The sequence below is a fragment of the Desmodus rotundus genome, chromosome 2 (genome assembly GCF_022682495.2).
Source record: "Desmodus rotundus isolate HL8 chromosome 2, HLdesRot8A.1, whole genome shotgun sequence".
In the NCBI taxonomy this organism is placed as follows: Eukaryota; Metazoa; Chordata; class Mammalia; order Chiroptera; family Phyllostomidae; genus Desmodus; species Desmodus rotundus.
The window spans coordinates 10,035,486-10,057,694 of record NC_071388.1 but is presented as its reverse complement, the minus strand read 5'-3'; the positions used below and the strand labels follow the sequence as shown (position 1 = coordinate 10,057,694).

The 22,209-nt window shown below is 53.4% G+C and overlaps 1 protein-coding gene across 10 annotated transcripts in view; it reads right to left on the bottom strand.

The window, feature by feature from the left end:
- ADARB1 (adenosine deaminase RNA specific B1) overlaps nucleotides 1-19,822 on the bottom strand; it is a 103,814-nt gene extending 83,992 nt beyond the window's left edge. For 6 of the 10 annotated variants that reach the window (XR_008426042.2, XM_053917696.2, XM_053917701.2 and 3 more), the window contains exons 1-2: nucleotides 19,661-19,822; nucleotides 7,401-7,545 (exon numbers count right to left, since the gene is read on the bottom strand). The gene's annotated coding sequence lies outside the window, so the exon portion shown is untranslated. Of the gene's footprint in view, nucleotides 1-7,400; nucleotides 7,546-10,348; nucleotides 10,367-19,655 lie in introns of those variants that run through there. The other 4 variants (XM_045196516.3, XM_024562329.4, XM_024562352.4 and 1 more) reach the window with 4 other exon arrangements.
- Nucleotides 19,823-22,209: the final 2,387 nt, after the last annotated feature.

Sequence of the window (22,209 nt, the reverse complement as noted above, 5' to 3'; positions counted from 1 at the left end):
CTCCTTAACCAGGGGCCATGGACAAGAATGACACAGGGAGGCAGGGACAGACAGCCTCCCCAAGGAGACAGCATCTGAACAGATGGCTGAACGATGAACACCTGAGGGCCTCTGCCCCCCCACCAGTGCCCCAAGACCAGCAGACACCGGCCTGGGGTGGAGGTGGGGCTGCACAGAGCAGCAAACATGGAGCCCAGAGGGGACAGGCCAGGGAGGAGCTGCGAGGACACTCACTTCTCCCGTTGTGATGGGAAGTCACGGAAGGGGTCAAGCAGGGGATGTGCCCTAGAAAGATGACTCGGTGACCACACGAATGGGGGACCACCTGGGAGCAGGTCTGGATCCAGGAAAGCCAATGAGGAGCCCTGTGGTGTACAGTGGGTTCTGCAAAGAAGACAGGAACCCACGAGGGAGGAGGAGATGGCAGCCTCTCCTGACACCAGAGTGAGGGTAAGAGACAGGGTGAGGATGGCTGCCACCATGCGGGAAGCAGGGGTGGAGCGATGGGGTGGGGGTCATGAGAGCAGCTTTGAGCTGGTACTCACTGTACCGTATCTGGAGCTGGGGCTGGAGGACAAGTTGGTGCGAGAGGCCTGGGCACACAGAGCAGGACAGGAGGTGGCCTTTGGGCTAAGAACAGGCAAGGTGGGGAGAAGGAGGAGGAAAACGAAGCCCAGTCCTAAGGTGCCTAATGGGGCAGGTAAGTTGTGCACCCAAAGTTAGAGCCAGAGGGGCAGAGACTCATTAAGTCTGGACAGTCTTTTAAAAATCAGGAGGCCTTGCCAGCGGCCTCCTCACCAGGGCCTCGCCACCCTGCCCAGAGTCCTGGGGCTGGAACAGGGCCACCCACACCCTGTAGACCAGCTGTGTGGCCTCCCCAGCTGCAGGACACTGAGGCCAAGCCAAGAGACAGCGGGTTCTCGGGGACAGGGCTGTGTACAGACAATGACAGACCTCAGCCTCAGGTTGTGAACGCCCTGCACCATCACCTGCGGGACGGGAACTCATTCCAGAGCTGCAGAACGGAGTGTGAGTGGTGGCAGGAAAGTGCCACTGAACCAGAGAACCAGAGCAGATGGCTCTGTGGGCCCAGCACCCGGCATGCCAGCCTCTCTCTTCCCTCATCAAGGACGTCAGTGGGTACCTCTGGAAACCTGTCAACAGGAGCACTGAGCTGACCTGAAACAGCCACAGCTGGTGCCGGGGCCTAGAGCTGCGAGGGACAGCTGCCCAGAACATGCCCTGGAGAGTCAGGAGAGCACAGCCCCTTGTGGCACCTCAGCGCCTACCCCCGGGGGAGTGTGTGGCCCTCAGCAGGGCAGTACTGTGCTGCTTCCTTCCTCCCGAGATTATCTCGGAGCCTTGATTTCCTGGTTTTCACTGTGGCTATTGTGTAAATACTGTGTGTTGAGGGTGGGGAGGGGTGGAGACTCATCAAAAGGGCTTCAGCAGCCTAGGAACAGATGGCCCTGCTGGCCCCCAGAGAAAAGGACAAAGATTTCCTTGGCGTTTGAAAGCTACATGTGTCACTAGTGTTGACATCTTTAGGCCCTAGGACCTGTCTTCAAAGAGCAGAAAATACAAGTGTGTGATGGCGAAGTATGCCTATTTCATAGGGTTGGGAGGCTCTGCTTATTAAAGCAGTTTTTAAATAATCATTCAGGCAGGGAGTTAAGACTTAAGTTATCAGGAGCTCCACGGACTTGCTCCGCCTCGCCCGCTCTGTGTTTTGGCACAGTCCCTAATTGTTCGTTACTTCCACATTTGCAGAAAGTGTTCTGCTTCTTGCTCTTCTGTGATACTATTAGCATCAGTCTGACTTATAAATTTAAGTGCAGATAAATAAGATGTATCTATTTTTTTTAATCCAACAGGGGCACAACAATGGAAAAGTGACTTTGACAAGGCCCCTGAGTTCTAAGATGTGAATTAGGGGTGTCAAACTCACTTTCACGGGGGGGTCACATCAGCCTTCAAAGGGCCGAATGCCATTTTAGGACTGTATAAATGTAACTACTCCTGAACTAGGGGCAAGGAGCTCTGCTCTGCAGCCAGGTGGAAACACGGTGCCGGGTGGATAAACCGCGGTGGAGGGCCGGATTCGGCCCTCGGGCCTTTTGTTTGCCACCTGTGACGTAAAGGTAATTTTCAAGGATTCAACCCTCAGACTGACTTGATCCCATAATTATTACTTCCAAAGGTTAAGTTCCAAGGTATAACTATACTATAAAAAAAGATAATGTGTATTCCCATTAAATCTTTTTGATATTATAACTTATGTCCCTCTACCAGCCAGTTGCCATATGGCAGGAAGGGTAAGGGGCCAGCTCAGGAGAATTCATTTGTGAGAGGGCAGGGGCTGCCTGGGAAACAAAAGGCCTTAGAAGCCGCTCTCCATCCTTAGAGTCTGCAGGCACCTGGCTGGTAGAAAGGGAGTCGGGCAGGATCCAAGTGAGGAAAGGGGGTGTGCTGGTGGCTTTGGGTCTCGGCTGAGGGCCAGGGCACACCTTCTGGACCGACAGCCCCCTGCAGGGTGACCCGTGCTTCCTCAGAAGGCTCCTCTCTGCAGACGGGCTGTTCCGGGACTGCGAGCCAAGCCCCACCCAGGCTGCTTCTCACACACTTGGTTCTCCCATATCCTCCTCCAGGAATGAGGAAGGCCTCTCTGCGGTCTTTTAAATTGTCTGAATAAATCAGAACCATTTTCTCTTATTAAAATAAAATACTGACTTTTAAATTAAAGACGTTAACTTTGTACAAGATTTAAAGAGCAGAGATCCAAATCTGTTTGGCAGAGACACGAGCAGATGGATTTCTGAGGCCCGCTGGCCTGCATCCACATTTCCCAGGCTACCCGCCACGACACTCTGTCTTGTCCTTCAGCTCCTTCCCCCCCAGGCAGACCCGCCACTCTCCCGGGACTGCAGCCCGCTGCAGAGTGGGGACCTGAGTCCCGATCTCCTCCACCTGACTCCAAAGCACACAGCAAAGACACAACTGTGCTGTTCAGCACTTGGGGCCCCGGCTCCTGCCCCACGGAGCCACCGAGCTGCCAGAAGGCAGAGCCCCATGCACCCTAATACCTTCTGGAGCCAGACAGAGGCATGCTGGTAGGGAGCAAGCCCACCAGCATCCAGAACTGCCGCTGGAGACCATCCGCTCATCCACAGCTCCTCCTCAGGTGACAGTCCACGCATCAGAAAGAGGGTCACTTCACTGAATGCTTCCAGTTACTCTCCTGTCATTCCCCTCTTAAAGCACTAACCTTTCCTAATGTAAAACCACCAGTCTCAATTCCTCTGCCTTTTCCTTGTGAAAATTTGGTCGAAGCAGAAATATAGTTAAGCTAACCATCAGCTAGTATGGAAGCAGGGAGTTTCAGAATTGAAGCAGTGGGAAAAACCGGATTAATTTCAGGTTGATTTAAGAAAATACCCGGCAAACACAAGTGGGTGTCCGAGAAGGAGAAAATTGGCAAGGACAGTCGAACAGGGAAAACACACAACTTAAGGATGTATCAGAACCTGTGCGCCATGAAGGGGCTATTTTGTTCACTGCTATTTATACCTTTGGGATCCAAAGGGCTGGACACACAGTAGATACTCAAAAAATGTTTGTCAAATGACGGCATAAGTAATGCACGAGAAATGGCTTAATTTATATCAGGGAAGACGAAGAGCTGCATGAATGTAAGACGCTAGCAGCCACTCAGATTTAAGGATTTACGGTCACAGACCTACACTGGTTTTGTTACACACAATTGCGGGTCATGTATCTATGGGTCAGATGCCCAGTTTGTCACTTAAAATCACTCCGAGCCCTGTATTTACTATCTACAATATCAGCGAAGTGGCCGAGGTAGTTCGTAGCAGAAAATGAACAGCTGTCAACGCACAGAGTAGAAAACAAGAATGACTTGAAAATAAATACGCTAGGTCTTCACGCCAGGAGCCCATGGTGGCCTGGGGAGGACAGAGTGCTGACCTGGGCACGATGAAGCCTCCCGTGGACACGGGAGATGGTGACGCAGAATGCGCAGACGTGGAAGTCACCAGGCTGCACACCAGGGTCAGGCGGTAGCTGGCACCAGCACAGGAGAAAGGACTGTGACGTTTTTCGGGAGTTTTGTGAAGCAGCTGTCAGCTCATTGATAGTTGAAAATAGGCAAGTGAGAGAATATTTTTGCCACAAAAACTGACCAGCACTACAGATCAGGGCTGGGACACCTGCACCCTAGGAAAGCCAGCTGTTGCTCATGCACCAGCCTGCCACTGCGGACACTTCACAGTATGCAAACTATGTCTCAGAAAAGAAAAGGCTGGGGCGGAGGGGCGAGAGGAGGGCCTTGTTTTTAAAAAGAAGAAGGTATTAAAATAAATAACAAATTTAATTTTCAGTGTGTTACAGATCAAGCTTTTCCTGAGAATGAAGCAATGTTTAGCAACAGGAAATGTACTGAAGAACTTTACTATATTAGCAGATTGGAGGGGAAAACATAGGATCATCTCCACAGACTGAACACAGAACAAGCATACAGTGACAGTCTACTGCTATTCACAATGAAGTTTATTTTAAAACTCTCAGCACACTGGGAAGGTAACTGCTTAACTAGACAAAGGGTGTGTTGGAGCAACTAAGTTTCCTGGTGAGGAAACTTAAAGGCATTTCCATTCAAGTTAGAACAAGAGAAACACCGCTAATCACGCTACTGTTTAAACACTGCATTTGGCAGGGCACCAAAATCTCCAGCCAACAAATAAGGGGAAAAGTACAAACAATTTGATCTTCTACCTGAAAATATGAGACACGTGACAATGTCTGGACATAATCAACACGCAAAAGCAACAGTTTTCCTATACAGCAGTGACAAGCAATTAGAATGTAATCGAAGAAAGAATTGAGCATTTGACAGAAGTGGCATTTCTGACCGCTGGGCAAAGGGCAGACCACACACTGGGAGTGGCAACCGGCCGACCAATGGGAAAAGCCTCGGGTCCTGACCTCAGGCTGTGTAGCAGCAGATTTCACAGAGGTCAGTAATGCGCTGAACGTGGAACCCAGGGGATGACCCGCTGGACGGAGTGAAAAAAGAGCGGCCCTGGGGCAGGGAAATATTCTGAGACAAGACTCAACACAGTCTCCAAGAAAAGACTGACTGATCTGAATACATAACAATTAAAAACTTCCCTTTGGAAAAAATAAAATCAAACAAAAGACCCAAGACAACCTGGGAAAACACTGGTAGCCACAGGCGAGGTCCCCCAATCTGGAGCCTCCAGGTCACAGCGCCCCCTCCCGGGGAAGCAGGTCATCCTGGGTGCTGCATGAAGAGCGTGCCCCCAACACACACAGGGGCTCCACACTGGGCCCCAGGAGGCCAGAAGGCCCAGCGAGATGCGGCGAAGGCCTCTCCCTGAAGACAGCTCGGGACCCTCCTTCAGCCCAGCGAGGAGACGAGGTAGGGCCGCAGCCCCGCCCTACCTCGGTTCCACGGGCCCCTCGCCAAGCTCTGGCGTGTGCGTTCTTTTTCAGCTCTTGGTTCCAAGGGTGAGACTAACAGAGAGTGGGGACCAGCCCAGAGTGCCCACCACCCTGCCCCAGCTTCTCCTAGCACTCACGTCCCACAGAACCACTGACTGCTTGTCAAAGTTAGGAAATGGGTCATTGTCAGCTTAAGGTCAGATCCCGTTTGAATTCCCCAGTTTCCCAGTAATGGCCCATGTGTCCCAGGACCCCACCCAGAGGCCAGGCTGCATTTTGAGGCCGTGTCTTCTTAGGCTCCTCCGAGCCGAGACTGTCCCCTGTCCTTGCCTGTCCGGCTGCTTGGAGAGCACGGGCCGGGCGTTTCGCAGGGTGCCCTCTCCTGGGGTCTGGCAGCTTCTTTCTGGGATGACACTGTGAGAGTGAATCTGTGACAAGAATACCAGGGAGATGACGTGCCATGTGGTGTCAGGGAGCACCTGACTGACCTGTCTTATCACAGGTGTTGTTAACCTGGGTCGCCTGGGGAAGAATGTAGCATCTGCTGGCTTTCTCCACTTTATAAAGTTACTGTTTTTCCCCTTCTAATAAATAAGTAACTTGGGGAAGAGATACTATGAGACTAGGCAAATATCCTGTTTCTCCTCAAATTTTCGCTCCCTAATGTTAGCCTCGATTGATGCCTAGGTCTAAACCTGAAGTGGTTTTTCTGTGGGGTCAAGCCTGATGGTGATTTTCTATTTCCTCATTCCTTCTACACTGATTACCTGAAATCCTTCCGTCAGGAGGAGCTGTCCCTTCTCCCTCACTTACTGATTTCTCCAACTATTTACTCACACCAGCACGGAGTGATGGATGCTCACTCATTCCATGGACTGCAAACCAGTGCTGTCATTACTTGCTTCTGTGCTCAGACCGGTCCAGCGCGGCCGTCTCTGCTCCTTCCAGCTGGCCCGCTGCCCTCCACCCGCCCCATCCTTTCCAGCACTTCCTTCCTTTCGGCACCAGCAGGTGCTCCCCCCGCACCTTCTTCCAGCAGCCTGGCTTCTCGCCATTGGAGGAGGATGTCGGGTGTGCTCCTGCTGCCAGGCCCACTCAGGGGCAGAGCCAGGGGACATGGCTGCTGCCCAGGGACATCCCCACTTCTCTGCGTGCCCACCCCCCGCCTGTGCGGTGCTACACTCGGCTCACGCCAACACCTGGCTGCAGCCCGCCGTAGGCCCACTGGTCTCCTCCTGTCCTTGGCGTCCCTTCTTCCCGGCTCTCACTCCCGCTGGGACCTGCTGTTTGTCGGCCCTCGTGCACATGGAGGCCCACACCGCTGCCGGCGCCCATGAGAAACAAACGCCCGCGAGCACAGTCCGTGTACCACCCTTTTGTCTTTCAGCTTCAAAATCTCGTCAAAATATTCTTTTCCAAAACATCGTGCCCACCCCTTGGCTGTGGCTCTGCTAGTTTTCGCCAACACCGAGGCTTGTTTCTGTTTCTGTTCCGTTCTGGGTCCCCCCACATGCCAACCGATGCTAACTCGCTTCCTTTGGGGCCTGTGAGGTGTTGCTGTGGCTCCGAGAGCGGCCACACAGGTCCCCTCAGAGAAGCGCTGCGTCCCCACCCCTCCAGCCACGCAGGCCCCTTCCCGGGCACCGCCTGCCCTGGGCGTATCGGTCTCTTTAGTCCTGGCTCACTCCTCCTGTACCCCTTTGGCAGGACTCTGCAGGAAGGCGTGGGTTTTCTCACACACCTTCTCACGTGAAGGGCTGCACGCTACATACTCTTGGGCGCTCTGCCTCGCCCACTTGCCCACGCCGGGAATCACTGCTCATCGGCTCCCAGAGAGCAGGCCCCTCTGCACAGCGCTCTGCTGCGTGGTCCCCCAGAGCAGGCTCACTCTCTCCTGTACACACAACTAGGTTACTTACCCGCGTGTCTTCAGGGTGCCAGAGGCACGTGCTCGGGTACATTCCCAGGAGTGGAGCTGCTGGGTCACCACATAAGTACGTGTGGGGTTCTGCAGGTTGGACGCGGTTCCTAATATGCCCAACAGTACTTCACTGATTTCCTCCCCTGATGGGTGAAAGAAAAATCAAATATCGGGAAAGAGTTCACCTGTTGGGGACCCAGTGGCGCACACCACACAGAGGGAGCCATCATAAGACTGTGAGTGACGTTATGACCATGACATGTCGTGCTGGAGGTGACAGGTTCACACCACTCGGGAAGCTCCACGCATGTCCCAGAGACACACCTGAAGTCTGACAAGCACTTTTTACCAGCGCTATCAACACCAAAGGAACACGTTTACTCAAAGCTCATGGCCGCACGAGAATGTGCCCACACAAAGGCGTGTTAGCTGACGGCCAGAGCACCACTGCTCCTCACCCTCCCAAGGCGGAAACAACTCAAGGGCCCTCGCCAGCGTGGCGACAAACAAGCGCTGCCGTGTGCACGCCCTGGCGTACTCCCAGCAAGGAACGGAATGAGCGACATGTCCCTGCTGCCACGAGGGCGTGCCCCAAACACGTGAAGTGAAAGGAGCCTGACTCGAAAGACAGCATGGTGCCAGATTCCACTCGTGTGCGATGCCTAGGAAGGGCAAACACACGGAGAGAGAGGGTGGCTGCCGTGGAATGGGTGTTAACCACAAACGAGCGCACGGACGTCCTGGGGTGATGGAAAGGTCTCAAAGTGGGACTGTGGTAATGGCTGCACAGCGAGAAAGTCACGGAAGTCTCGGAATTGTCTACTCACAGCGGGCGAGTCCAGGGCAGCTGCTGAACACCAGAAGCAAAACCTCTTTGCAGTGCCCCTCCCACCTTGTCTTCCACCCACATCTTCCCAGGGACTGGGAAGATGAACACCCAGACCCCAGCTGATCGTGCGAGCAACCTGTACTATTTCCTTCAGCTCTCAGTGAGACTGGAAAAGCACATGGGGGGTCTTCCACATGACTGCACGCAGGCCAGTGTGGTGCGTCCCCAGTGCTGCTCTGTCCCATGAGTCCCATGCACCTTCCCCAGACTGTGTCGTGGCTCGAGACTTGGTGAACTAAAAGGAAAGCCTTCCTTCCCTGCTGCAAGGGCTTTCGGTGAGAAACACCGCCATTCCCCAAGTACCCCCTTCCTGCCTGTGCCCTGCCCGCCCAGAGCTGACCCCATGGGGAGACTCTAATGGCAGCTGGGGGACAAAGGGCACAGCGCACGATGCTTTGAGCTCTGCAATAACCTGAAGGTTTACAAAGCGCCTGCCTCTCCTGTGGGAATACCATCAATTCCCTCACAGCTTCATTAGAGGCATACAATTAAAGATTAGAAAGCTTCGTTGTGGAATCATCAAATATGTCACTCACTCATGTGCACGTGGGCGGAAACCATGTACTACGTGACACCAGAAGAAGACAAGGAGAACGCCCCAGAGTAGGAGCCAGGAGGTGCGGATGTAACCCTGCTCTACGTTTGGGTGACGCTGTGCCTCACTGTAAACGGGACACAAGCTCACGGTCCTGACGCCGAGGTTCTCATCTTGCCATTCCTGAAAACTGGCTGAGACGTGATGGGAGTGACTTTCTCCAATGTGAATTCCAGTGTAGTCCTCCTGGGCTACGACTCTCAGCCTCAACCCCAGACCCACTTCTATCTGCGGCAAATAGTTCTTCAGTGTTTACTGCGTATGCCGCTGCTTTCCCGGAATTGTTCAGTTAAAAAAACATTACATGAGGCTCTTTAAACGTTTAGATGGCATTTTAGTGACATAAAATTTTAATATAGTAAGAAAGGAAAGATAAACCTCTAAAGTAGCTCACCAAAGAACACTGTACTATAACAGGCATGTTGTAGAACCTAAGGCCGATGACTGACTCAAGAATAATAACTGTGACTGCTATTTTGGGCAGATTCCTATTCTAAAAAGGAATCAAATTCAAATGGCCAACACTAATAACTCTGCATTTGATGTGACTGACTGCATTCCTACCTAGGGCGGACGTACACAGTCAGACCACTGCTATAAGCTGCGCCCTGCGCATGTCTCGAAACCACTTCCTGCACTTAGGTGTGAGTCAGGCTGTTCGAGCTCAGGCCTGATCCCGGTGGAGTGTCGGAGTGAGGTCGCTTTTCCATCATTCCCGCACTGATGGCCACCCAGTACCCCGACTCCCCTCCTCCACTTGGGGACAACCCCCTGGAGGGGTCCCCCTTCCTAAGGCAGAGGCCGGAAATGGCATGCCTGTCCCCTCTCAGCCAGGGCATGTGTAAGGCACACACAGGACCTCGCCTCGAAAGAGAAAGCTGAGCGAGCAGGTGCCTGGCAGAGTCCACTCCTGAAGAGGGAGGAAGCTGAGATGACAGAGACCTGGGCGCCAGGAGGTGACCGTGGGCGGGGGACATGAGCAGGACCCGTGTTCGGTGCACGCGCGCCCCACCCCCCTCCGCGGGAAATGGCTCTCGGCCTCATGAACAGGACGGGAAGCTTCCTGACAGCTTTGAGCAAAGTCCCGTCCTCACAGAAACCAGCTCGCCCTAAGCGGGTTGACACCTGGAGAGGGAGAGAACTTGCGCACGCACTTACTAACCAAGAAAACAGAAGAAATCGGATGTGCGTGCGCCGCCCGTAGTACGATGCACCTTTCAAACGTACTCTCCAGCCTGACTGATCTGTGTGTTAGACCCCCGTTTCCAACTCTGTAATGCTATGGGAGGGGCTGATGAAATGCCACTTCCACGGAAAACAGGCCTGCTTCACCAGTTCCCACTACTGCGGTCTAGCGCCCTAGGCCTGAGAAGACACAGCAGGCCACCTGGACTCCCGAGTCTCCCACTTCACAGAGTCATGCCTGCCACTGCTCCCCCAGATTTTCCCTTGTGCACCTCACCTCTTCCAGCAGAGCCACCGGGTCCGGGGGGGGGGGGGCAACGGGACACCTGGTGACCAGTGCTGGCCTCTCGTGGATCTTAAGGAGCCATGAACTGAGGTGGTGTCACTGCCCTGGGCCCAGGACTGCACAGAGGTGCTACGATAAAAGCTTCCGGACAACTGACTGCATCACCCTTGAAACCCTCAGAACTCACTGTTTTCCTCCTACGTGCAGCGGTCTTCCGGAAATGCAAGGAGACACGGAGACCACAAGTCAGCCTGGTTTTACAGGGCAGGAACCTGCGGCAGAGCCGGGAAGGGAGCCCTCGGGAAGTTCAGGGCAGGGCTGGGATTAAATCTCCAGGATCCTGAGCTGGAACGGCTTCCGTTTGCTCCTCTACCACACAGCTTATAAAGCCACGAGGTTTAAACCCTCTATGCCTCCACAGTGGACTCAAGTAGTTTCATTTTATTTGGCTGCTTTTCTGAAACTTCCCAGAATGATTTAAAGTATTCTCATTTTTGTCAACATGTAGTTACAACTGTTACTTCTGACTATTATGGACACTGTTACTACTAAGAGAATGTATTCCAATGACATGTCCCCCGAAAGGGGTTAAAATGGTAACGGCAGGACTGTTTTCGGCAGATTCATTTACTAGACTGCATTTTATGGTTTCACAACAATTCTGAGCGTTCAGTAAATGTTTCTATTCTACAGAGAAAAGCACGGAACTCCAGAGATAACACAGACATGTGGCCATAAATACATGGCTGATGCTCCAGGCACAATAGAAGGGGGAGGTGCTGAGGCAGAAAAGCACATGTTTTCAGAGGCAAACAGCCCCAGTTTGGGTTCCACCATTTACTGCCAACATAAAAAGTACGAAAAAGTTATTCATTCATTCAACAAACATTGCAAAGTGCCTGCTATCTGCCAGGCTTTGTTCTCAGCCCTAAGGACAGAGACAGAGCAAGACCCCTGCCTCCTGGGGCTTCTACTCTGCCAGCTGGCAGGCTGGTGGGGGGGAGGGAGGGAGACAGCAGAGACAGCAGGGCACACCGTGGGTGAGCAGGTGAGGGTGCGGAGGAGGGCAGCCTAGAAGACAGTGGAGGGGATGGCAGGAAAGGAAGCCCCTGGGAGGACGCTGACATGAGGCAGTTACCGGGTTCTGAGGCACAGGGTGGCTCATCTACCCTCCGTTTAAGCCTCTTCTCTGGCTGCTGGTCTAAAACAGACAGGAGAGGAGACCTGTGACAAGGCAACTCAGGTGAGCCCGGCAGGTCTCCTTGTCAGTAAGAGCAGATGATGGTGACCCCACGTAAAGTGACCTCCTAAGGTTTGCATGAGGAGCAAACTAGAACACACTGGTCCACCCTGCCGGACGCAGAGTCTGAGCCTAATAAACGTAGCGGAACACTGTCCAGCTCTCCCAGGAAGTTACTGAACCTCTCAAATCAGCTCCTGACCTGAAAAGCAAGGTAACGAAACCTCCACATGAGACTTGCAGGGAGTGACGTCGGTCCAAGGACACCCCGTTAGTGCCAGTTGTACATAGCAGAGGTTTAAACATTTGTGTCTGTCTGTTTTACAAACAGCACGTTATCCATCTTATAGACCACAGGTGGCAAACACAAGGCCCATGGGCCGAATCCAGCCCTCCGCCTTGTTTTACCCAGCCCGACACCTTCTTTCTAGCTGGTGGCAGCACCAAGCTCTCGCTTAACTGTTAAGGAGTAGTTACATTTATGCAGTCCTAAAGTTACATCGACCCTTTGAAGGCAACTGCGAGGCTGATGTGGCCTCCAGTGACAATGAATTTGACACCCCTGGTCTAGACCATACACAGGTATAGATAAATATTCTGCACACCACACTCTGGGAATAAGTGATTTGCAGATCCAAACAGAACCCAGTATAACATGATAACGCCTGTAACTGAAGAGTTGCCCTCGGACCCTCTGGTCCTCAGCGTGAGCACAGTGCTGAGTCCTGAGGGCAGCCAGCCCTCTGGCTCGCTCCAGTCCCCTCCCTCCTCTCCAGACCCCACGCCACCAGCCCTGCTGACTCCACCACAAGGCACTCAGCGCTCTGCTCTCCAGCTCCTCCGCCCCACCCCTGGCCCTCCTCACTGTCCTTCAAACTCTTCCTGGGACCCATGAGAGCGTGCACAGCCAGGCCACGCATGTCTCTCAATGTCACCTCACCCGGAGCTTCTTGTTCATGGTGGACTGGACAATAGCTCCCCACCTCAGCGACTCCAACCAGCAGGGTTCCTGCAGGCTGTCCCTTCCACCTGAAGTGTCCTTGTCCCCCACCGCCCCCCGCCTGACATGAAGAGCACGTTCTGTCCCTCAGGCCTCAGCCTAGCACCCCCGCCCAAGAGGCCTGCCCAGCACGCCTGGCCTCCAGCAGGAGTGGCCCTCTGACACCACCCACCCCAGCCCTTGATTCTTCACACAGCCCACAGACAGCTTAATTGTGAGGTTCGATGTCTGCCTTCATCCTTGCTTAGTCTCCCGGGCTGGGTGGGTCGTTGGCTCCACAGGGCAGAGACCTCCTCCTTCCCCACGTCCTTCCGCAGCAACACAGAGCGAAGGCCCTCGTGAGACCGTCCGCTGAGGCACAGAGTGAACTGAAAGGGTGCCCAGAGCGAGGGAAAGCGCCAGACAATGGACTGAAGGCGAGGACAAGGAAGGGCCTGTACGTTGCGTCACACCTGTGAGCTAATGAGAAAACTCATTATTCCTATTTCGAAACTCCAACCCTAAAAAAATCAAATAACCATGAACAATGCAAAGGGACACACAACGGAGGTATTTTATCATTTCAACAGAGGACTTTAAGTGAGCGCTGCTGCCCCGGAGGCAGACCTGCCTTGGCAACGGCACCCTCCGACCCAGAGGTGGGGGAGTTGTCCAGGATGCAACACTGGCATTCCCAGATAGATCCTTAAAACAAATAAAGCACCAACCAGCAGCCAAGTCTTGCTAGTTCTCTAGTAAAAGTTCCAACTTCTGATTAAGTTAACGATACTTTCAGGGACATGTGAATTTTTTAATAAAGAAAATGCCATTTCCACGGTATCTTTCTATAAGGGCGCCCCAAGGCGTGTTTAGCACCATAAGCGACTAAGGCACTAGATCCTGAATCCTGGAGAACAAGCCCAAGTCTCCTGGACTGAACACAAGTTGTATTTCATGTTATGCCCTCTTTTCAGACAGCAGTGTCTTCAGAAACGCTTTGTAAGTGAATCAAGGTGCCCGCGCAATGGCCTGCCCAGCTCCTGGGACTTCAAGTCTCTGCTCCTCCAGCTGTCCCCTCTCACCTTCTCGAGGACTTTGCTCTGCAATCATCCCCTTTCCCAGCATATTAGAAAATTGTCCTTCTCCACAGAAGTGCTCCTCTTAGCCCCAAAACACACTATAATGGCTCTCATTTAAAAAAAATAACCCCCAGAGCCTACCCTCCCCCTCTCCCCCCGTCCCCAGCTACTGTCCCTTTACTCTGTCCCCTCTCGATGAAACTCTACTGGATGTTCTCACTTCTTTACTCCCACCCTCTCGACCGGCCACAAGGCCACCTGCCTCTTGCAAGAGCCGGAACTAACCAGCCCTCGGCCCTGGGCTCCAGACCACTAGACCCTCCAGGTGCCCTCCTTCAACAGGCCCCTTTCAGTGGGTGTTGCTAGGTCCTCTCCTCTCCTGGACCCTGGCCGAAACCCCCAGGCTCAGTCCTCATCCTTCTGCTCTCCCGTCTTGGACCCACAGCCCGGCCTCCAGTTTCAAACACCATCGATACGCAAATCACTGCCATATTTACATACATGGCCCCAACATCTTCTTGAAGTCAACCTTAAGTTATCCAAACACCTGCACTCAGGTGACTAAGCCTAAAAGTAACAAGCAAAGTAAACCCTCTCAAGTCCTCCAGGTGAGGCATATTTTAGGCACTTTGCCTGAGCTCAGTTTATCCACCCAGCAACCGGAGGAGACCTGCTGCTGGTCTTCTTCCTAATTCACGGGGAGAAAACCAAAGCCCGGAAGATTACACAGTCTGCTCGAGATCACACATCTGGGGCACGATGGGACAAGGACCCGGCCATGCCCTTGAGGTGTGGTCTGTGGGGACAACCGAGGAACTGTCTCCCAAGTCTGAAGCTCATGCAGCCACTAGGCTCCCCATCCCCACCAGAGACATCCTCACCTCACAACGGTCAGCCACCTGTCCCACCAACAACCCTGGGGTCCTTCTGGAATGTTCTCTCTCACAGGGTCTATGGGCAATCCTGATGGGCTCACCTGCTAAACAGGCCACATTCCTCAGTGCTGAGGGCGTACCCCACATTCTAACAACTGGGAAACTGGCATGCCTGGCATTGGAGGGATGTCGCCAGGCTGCAGCCACGGTGAGGGCAGTCCCTCTGAGCTTGCACACACTCAGCTGTCCCTGCGGAGGCATGGCAGGGCCGCGGAACTGGCCAGGAGCAGTCAGCAAGTCCCTTCAGGACCGGAAACCTCTCCTTAACACCTGCTAGTGAGAACCAGAGAGCATCCAGACTTGTTGGCTGCGCATGGGAGCTGGGACGGCCGGGGACAGCAGGGCTGCAGGCAGGAGCACTCTGTCTCGGCACAGTGGTCCGCACCGCAGGGCAGCACGTCAAAGCTGATTTGGAAGAATCAATTCTAGATGTGAAGACATTTTGGAATTGCTTTATTTCACTCATACTTTCCTCTCCTGTGAAAGCACGAGAGAAATGTGACTTTAAAAGTCTGTACATCCAGCCCTGGCTGGTGCGGCTCAGTGGATTGAGCAACGGCCTGCAGACTGAAAGGATGCCATTTATTCCCTACCCCCCACCCCACCCGGAGCAGGGCACACGGCTGGGTTGCCAGCTGGGTCACCGGCTGGGGACCTGCGAGAGGCAACCAATCGATGTTTCTCTCCCTCTCTTACTCCCTCCCTTCAAGTAAAAATAAAATATTAAAATTTAAAAAAGCCTGCACTTCCCCAGAGCATAAGTGAGAGCTAAGAGATGAGCAAGCACGTGTCAGTCTGACAGGCGGCACGCCCCCGAGACAGTACAAATGGCCAGGCTACGGTTCACCAGAACCGCCGCCTCACGGGTGCTGGCATACAGCAAGCGGGTCTGGCCGTCTCTGCCCTGGCCCAAGCCCTGCGTGGTCATGGTCACCGGTGCCCCTGCTGTGCCCTCCTGTCTGTGGCAGGGAGATGGGAAGAGCTGCCCAGGGTAGTCCTGCCTTTGCCACTTGTCTGAGGCCTCTCTGTGCCTAGTTCTACCCACTGGAGACACAACAGTGCCTGCCCATCGGACTATCAGATCACATTAAGTAACACACGTGAAGTACTTAAGCGGCCTGGCACGTCAAGAGCTCCTAACAAACGTTAGCTACACAACAGCCAGAGCAATTCTTTTTAAGGATAAATCAGATCATGTCACTCCCTCATTCAAAACTCTTTAATGTCAACTAGGGAGGAGAGGAGGAAGAAAGGGAGAGAGGGAGGGAGGGGGGGCAGACAGGAAGGCAGCCCTCCCAAGGCTTCCCATCCCAAAGAGGTGAGCATCTGAATTTCTAACCTCAGCCCTCTATACCCCCCACAACTAGTCTCACTTCCTGCCCCCCGCCCCCCACCCCCCTGCTATCACCAGCACAGGACAATACCGTGGCCCCAAAGCTTTGACTCCAGAGTTCTGCTGCCTGCACCAGGCCCCAGGGCAGCACCAGCTCCCTCCATCTTTTGACCTCCCTCTCAGACTCCTGCCCCGCGACCCCCTACCACACTGCCCAGCCTGGCCTTACGACTTTAAGTGGGGCTTAAGGTCCCTTCCTTCCCCATAATATGAACCCCACGTGGGCGGGAACAACCCATGTGTGCTAGCTCCCAGGTCTCCCACGCCCAGAACAATACCTGGCACCTGGTACATCCCTGCGAGGTGACCCTGCAGGTGAAACAAAACCACGCCAGCGGCAAGCAGGGCTGCGCTGCATTGCCAACAAAAATACCAGGCACCTTGGAGCAACTCCCAGCACCCTCCCGCCCCCACCCCCACCCCGGCCCCGCCATCGCTTGTCTTCCTCTTAAATCCATCACAAGGACGGGAAGCCTAGAAGTCAGTTTTCCTCGTACACCCCTAGAGCTTCTCACATATGTGCAGGTGGAGAAGAGCATCCAGCACACTCATCAGATTTCACAAAGAGGTGAGGACTCTAACGGTCCGAGCCCAACAGCAAGCGCTGCAGCGAGGCCACGTGACGACCTCGGCTGGCCACCGCACCTGCCCTCTCCGTGCTCCACACCAAGTGCGCACTGCGAAGAGAATCATTCAGGGAGTGAGAAATCCAATGACTCCAACGTACAATTTGTCAACGAAATTCTCACAACCGGCCTTTCCTACCTCACATATTATGAATATATTTTATAAAGGGTTTTTTTAAACACTGCCGTGTCTATCACCAAATTAGAGATATAGAAATTCACATTTTAGAAAACTGACACCAAAAAACCCATTGAGTTTCCAATAAAATTCGACCTCTCTAAGCTTTTCAGCTTCATACTACAGACCTGTAATTCTTCTTCAAGTTTTTAATAGGCTGGAAAGTGTATAAGTTCACCTATTAATCTCCACAGTGTCCTTTCTAGCTATCTTCTACCTATTTAAATAATAGGCCTCAGTCCTAGGTACTGACATAGCTCGTCACAACACTCAAGGGAATAAAGCCCAGCTCTTAATAAGCCTTATAGCAAAGGAATTTTGGTGATTAATAAAAAGCGATTAGCAGGTTTTACGGCACCCATGTATAAAAATGTCCCCTGCAGCACTGTCTGCTACGGCAAACACAAAAAACAACATTAAAACCCATACACCACTGTGCGCCCACTACTCTGACTACTGCGGGGAGAAGAACACGCAGTCATAGCAGCTGGAGGCGATGGGCAGCTGGGCGAGGAGTGAAAGCAGGTTTTATCAGCTTTCTGTACCTTCAGAACACACTGTGTGCATGCTATTTTTAAATCTGCAAAAATTTTTAATGCTATACACTTGAAAATTTTATAACTAAAGTTATAAATACTATTTGAAAAATGCAGTGCCACGAGAGTGCTTAATAAAACAAACCACCAGCTTTTGAGCTTTTGTGATCTCTGCCTATCTGGTTCATGTCTGTGTCCCCTGGCTGAACACAGGGGGGCCTAGCTCGCAGCGGGCCAAGGGTAAGTATTAACCAAATGTATTAAGTTTGCTGTATTCACTCACAGACAAATATAAGTTAAAAGAATTTTCGTATTCCAAAAATCAAAAAGCACTTGGACTGCTATTACGACGCATACATCTACAAAGGAGCGAATTAGCCTTATGAGTCCAGAAGTTTTTGTCAATGATGTCATTAGCTAATTTTCTCTTGGCTCCTAGTACTGACTTCCTGAGAGCGTCAAACCTCGGATACATGTGTACTGACTTTCTCAGGGCTGGACCAGTTTTCTTTTCCCCACTGCCCGCTGCAGAAAGGCCTCCTCTCTGTCCTGCCAGTTATCTCTTCAAATTCGTTGAAGACGTAGCTAAATGCACGCAGTCTCAGGAAGCCTCAGACATCTAACAGGCTTTACTCAAAGACCATGGATTCCTTTCAAAGCCTTGACCTCCACCTCCGTGCAGAATGGGGCACCCAGCTCAAGTGCATCTCATCACCTGTTTACCAGGCCCCTATTGTGGGTGCCCATGAGAGAGGATCCTGCCCTATGAGGACCCAGCACAGAGAGGCAGCTAATTCTCTTACTCAGGGCAGAGCACTATCACTCAACCTTTTGCCTTTTTCCTCCCTTCTCCCTTTTCCCTTTGGGAAGCCCTCAGCCAGCAGAGGAAAAAGTAGCCTCAGCCCCAAAGAAAAGATGGTAATCAAAGACACTGCGCCGGAACTGTTCTGTAGACAGCCCAGTGTCTTGGAAAACGCAGCCCTGGATAGCACCTTTCAAAGGCATTCCACACATAAGCCAATTTAAAAGGGAACAAAAAGGATTAAATGTTTCTATCCCCAAAACTTAATGATGGATGGATCCTCTTAATTAGAGCACTAAGAGTAAAGAGGCAAGTTTGACACCAAGCCACTTTTCATTATACCTCGAGAATGGAACGCTAACCACTATGGATTGTGTAAGAAGAAAACAAAATGCCTTCATCATAAGTAAAACCAAAACGGGTTGGCTAAAAATATTAACTGCGAACCAAACAAAACGGTACGGGTCTCCCACGGGATATATAGGGGCTAGAATACATTTTATATTATCTGGCATGTAAATCGGGACTCCAACACGATTTAGCGTCCACAGCCCAATTTGACACCTTCCCTCCGACCCATCCACAACCCGGTAATTTTCCCACTGCAGATGTGAACACGTCAGGAGTCATCTCGGGCCCCCAATCGCCCCAGATTGCTCCGGATCGCTCCAGACGTCCGGCACTAGCGGGAACTTCCCCGCCCCGGGCCGCCCGAGGCTCAGAGCGTCCCGCTCGGACACGGCGCCCCCCGGAGCGCGCAACCTTACCCTGGACGCAGCGTCCGCTCCCCCGGGGCACCCTCTCCTCTCCCCGCGGCTCAGAGCATCCCGCGCAGACACGACGCCCTCGGGAAGGGACGCAGGGCCAACCGCGGCGGAGCCTTATCCCGGGGGTGCAGCCTCATCCTGGGCGTACAGCCTCATCCTAGGGCGCAGCTTCATTCCGGACACACAGCCTCCCCTCACCCCGGGCGCAGCCTCACCCCCGGCCGAAGCCTTCCCTCCCTGGGGCAGAGAATCCAGAGCAGACGCGGCACTCCCAGGGTGGGGACAGGGCTGTCCCCGGCGCAGCCTCCCCTCTACGGGGGCACAGCTTCATCCCGGGGCGCAGCCTCATCCAGGGATGCAGCCCCCCACCCCTCAGGCGCAGCCGCATCCCAGGGCGCAGTCTCCCCTTCATTCTGGGGGCGCAGATTCCCCTTCTCCGGGCGCAGCCTCGTCCCGAGGCGCAGTATCCCCTCCATCCCCGGGCGCAGCCTCCTCTCTCGCAGCGCAGAGCATCCGGCGCAGACGCAGCGCCCCAGGGAGGAGACGCGGGCCGTCCCGGGCTCGGTGTCATCCTGGGGTGCCGTCTCCCTACCCGGGCGACCCGGCCTGTAGCCCCTCCGGACACGCAACCGGCAGCACTGCGTCCCGCTGGAGCCGCACTCCCAGCCTGGCCTCCCCACCTGCCCCGCGGCGCTTACATAAACAGGGATCCCGCGGTTTGCGTCTGCCCCAGGTGTGGGACCCCCGCCAGCCCCGGTCTCACCTCACCTCAGCCGCTGGCTGCTTCGCTCTGCGCGCCACGCCGGGGCTCGCACCGCTCAGCCGCCCGGGGCTGCGGCGCGCGGGCCGTGGCCTGGCGCGGCCCCGAGCGCGCTCCCGTGCGCGGCCCGACCGGGCCGCCGCAACAGCCTCCGCCTCTGTCCACCCGCACCCGGCCGCGCGCACGCCGGGGAGCGACGCCGAGACGCAGAACGTGCGTGTGCGCGCGCACGCGCCGCGCCGAGAAGACCTCTGCCAGTGGTGGGGCCCAGCTGCGGAGCCCCAGCCAAGGCTGAGGCTGGGAAAGGCGAGACCTGCAGGGATGAGGGTGACGTAGCTTGGGGAGCTGGGAGACTGGAGATTCTCGGGGAGGTCCCGCTGTGAACTGGACGTTCAGACGTGTTCCGGCAGGTCCACGTTCCCGAGAACCCTGGATGTGCAGTGGGAAATCGGGGCTCCCCACACTCCAGGGGGCTTCCCGGTTTCCCTCTAGCACTCTCAATGACATCAGAAGCAAGTCCAAATTACCGAAGTTAATGTGGTTGTTGAGTTGGCTGGTTTTGACAGTAAACACATTTTAAAGCCTTTTTACAGTGCATACAATAAACTTACTTTGATGCAATATGGTTATATACCAAGAAGTGTTTACATGCAATAAGCATACGTGGAAGTGCATTTCTGAAGACTAGAATAACTCAAGGCTGCAATTCCATTCAGAACAGAAAATAAAGTTTAATAAGGAAAAACCTGAGCATGGATGCTGAGAGCCGAAGAGTGGGTAATAAGCCAGAAGCAGATCGGTTTTTGGTGATTTACTAGAGCTCAAGGATGTCAACCTTAAAAAAAAACAGCCCGTTATTTTACGAGGAAAATGGGTTTATTCGGGAATATCAGAGGTATTGCATTTCCGGACTGCAAATTCCGGGGGAATCATAGGCAAGTCCAGAGAACAAAGGAGAAAAGTGTTACTCAATGGGGAAAAATAAGGAAGTCAGAAGGGGCAGTTTTGAACGGAAGTCCATTGGAGGGGATTGAGAGGTAAGGCTGGTGGTCCCTCATTGGCTGGGCTGTTGCTGAGTCAGGAGAAAACCTTCCTCTTCCCTCCATAGTAAAGTGGGCTTTTTGCCTGTTGGGGACTGCAAGGTAGCTTCTTCCCACTGAAGTCTGCAGACAGTGCTGAGTGTATATGAGGGCTCCCCATTTCAGGGCTTCCCACCCCAATTTTAATGAGGGTTTCTTTATTCATGTTTATTCATGTTTAAAGGGTGGAGAGAGGGTCGGGGCACGCCAAACCTGGTGCAGGGTGGGGGCAGTGGGTGTAGAGGCTGTATTCCCAAGTCCAGTCCAGCCGCTGCCACTTCTCCGCGGAGGGGCCTTAGGCATGTCTCAGGACCTCTGCCTTTGTCCTAACATGTGCGATGGAGAAGACTCACAGGAGGAGAGTCCGTGTGGAGCCTGGGGCGTGGTCAGCGCTCCATCAGTGTGAGCTCCTCCTCCTATCCAGGAGTCGTGTAACAACTGAACGTGACATAGAAACTCAGTGATCCAGAGCATAAATTAACCACAGGGGAAAGTGTTACAGAAGGCCAGTCACCTGCCTCAGGTTGCTGTCTGAGGGAAAGGAAAAACCTGTCTTTGGGGTCAGCCAGTGAAAGAGCCCATGACCCTGCCTGAGGGCCAAGTGCCAGCTACAGTATTCAAGGGCCACGTTGACAACTAAGTAAAAATCAAGACTCCTGGGACACCCTCTGGGGAGTCACCCTGAATAAGGGAGTATGTGCATGAGGCCCTCATCTGTGTGTAAAGCAGTCATTTGCTCACGGTCCTGTGGGCCAGCAGCTGGAACAGCTCAGCTCTGCTTTTGTGGTGTGTGGGCTGGGCCTTCTCAGATGGGCCCCAGTCTGGGACCACGGGTGGGCCACGTGTCACCCACGGTCAGCAGGCTGGCAGGCAAAGCTCAATGTACAGGGCTTTTCCAGCCTCTGTCCCGTGTTTACTAAAATCTCACTGACCAAAGCAAGTCACAAAGGGACGCAGGACTCACGGGAGCCCATTCCTGTGGCCATCTTCCACCGGCCTTCATTTAGTGTCGTTTAACTCAGGGAAAGGCACATGACTGCTCTTCAGTTGGAGCTGGAGGTGTGAATCTCATCCTCTCCCCCAGCAGCAGTGGAGAGCAGGTGCGGTATGACCAGGCCCTCCATGATATACACAGCTTTGCACACATGATACACTTACAAGTAAGGGAGTGATAAGCTGAGTTTCGGGTGAGGGCCTCCGCTAGCAGGAAGATGGCAGGGGATGGGCCAGGGAAGAGCCTACAGACCAAGGTTACAGAAGATAGCCGCAGCCCTGAGGAAGGAGAGACCATGCACGATGATTTGTAAGTTACCTGTATTTATATATAACCTTTTGGTAAGTGAAATAGCATATTAAGTATATTTTAAAATGTAAGTTTTAAGAGAAGAAAGATTGGCAAGACAAGAATCAGGCAGGGAGAACTCCCTGGTGAGGTATCAAGGTTGATACCCCTGTAGTCCTGGAAGAGCTCCTACGCA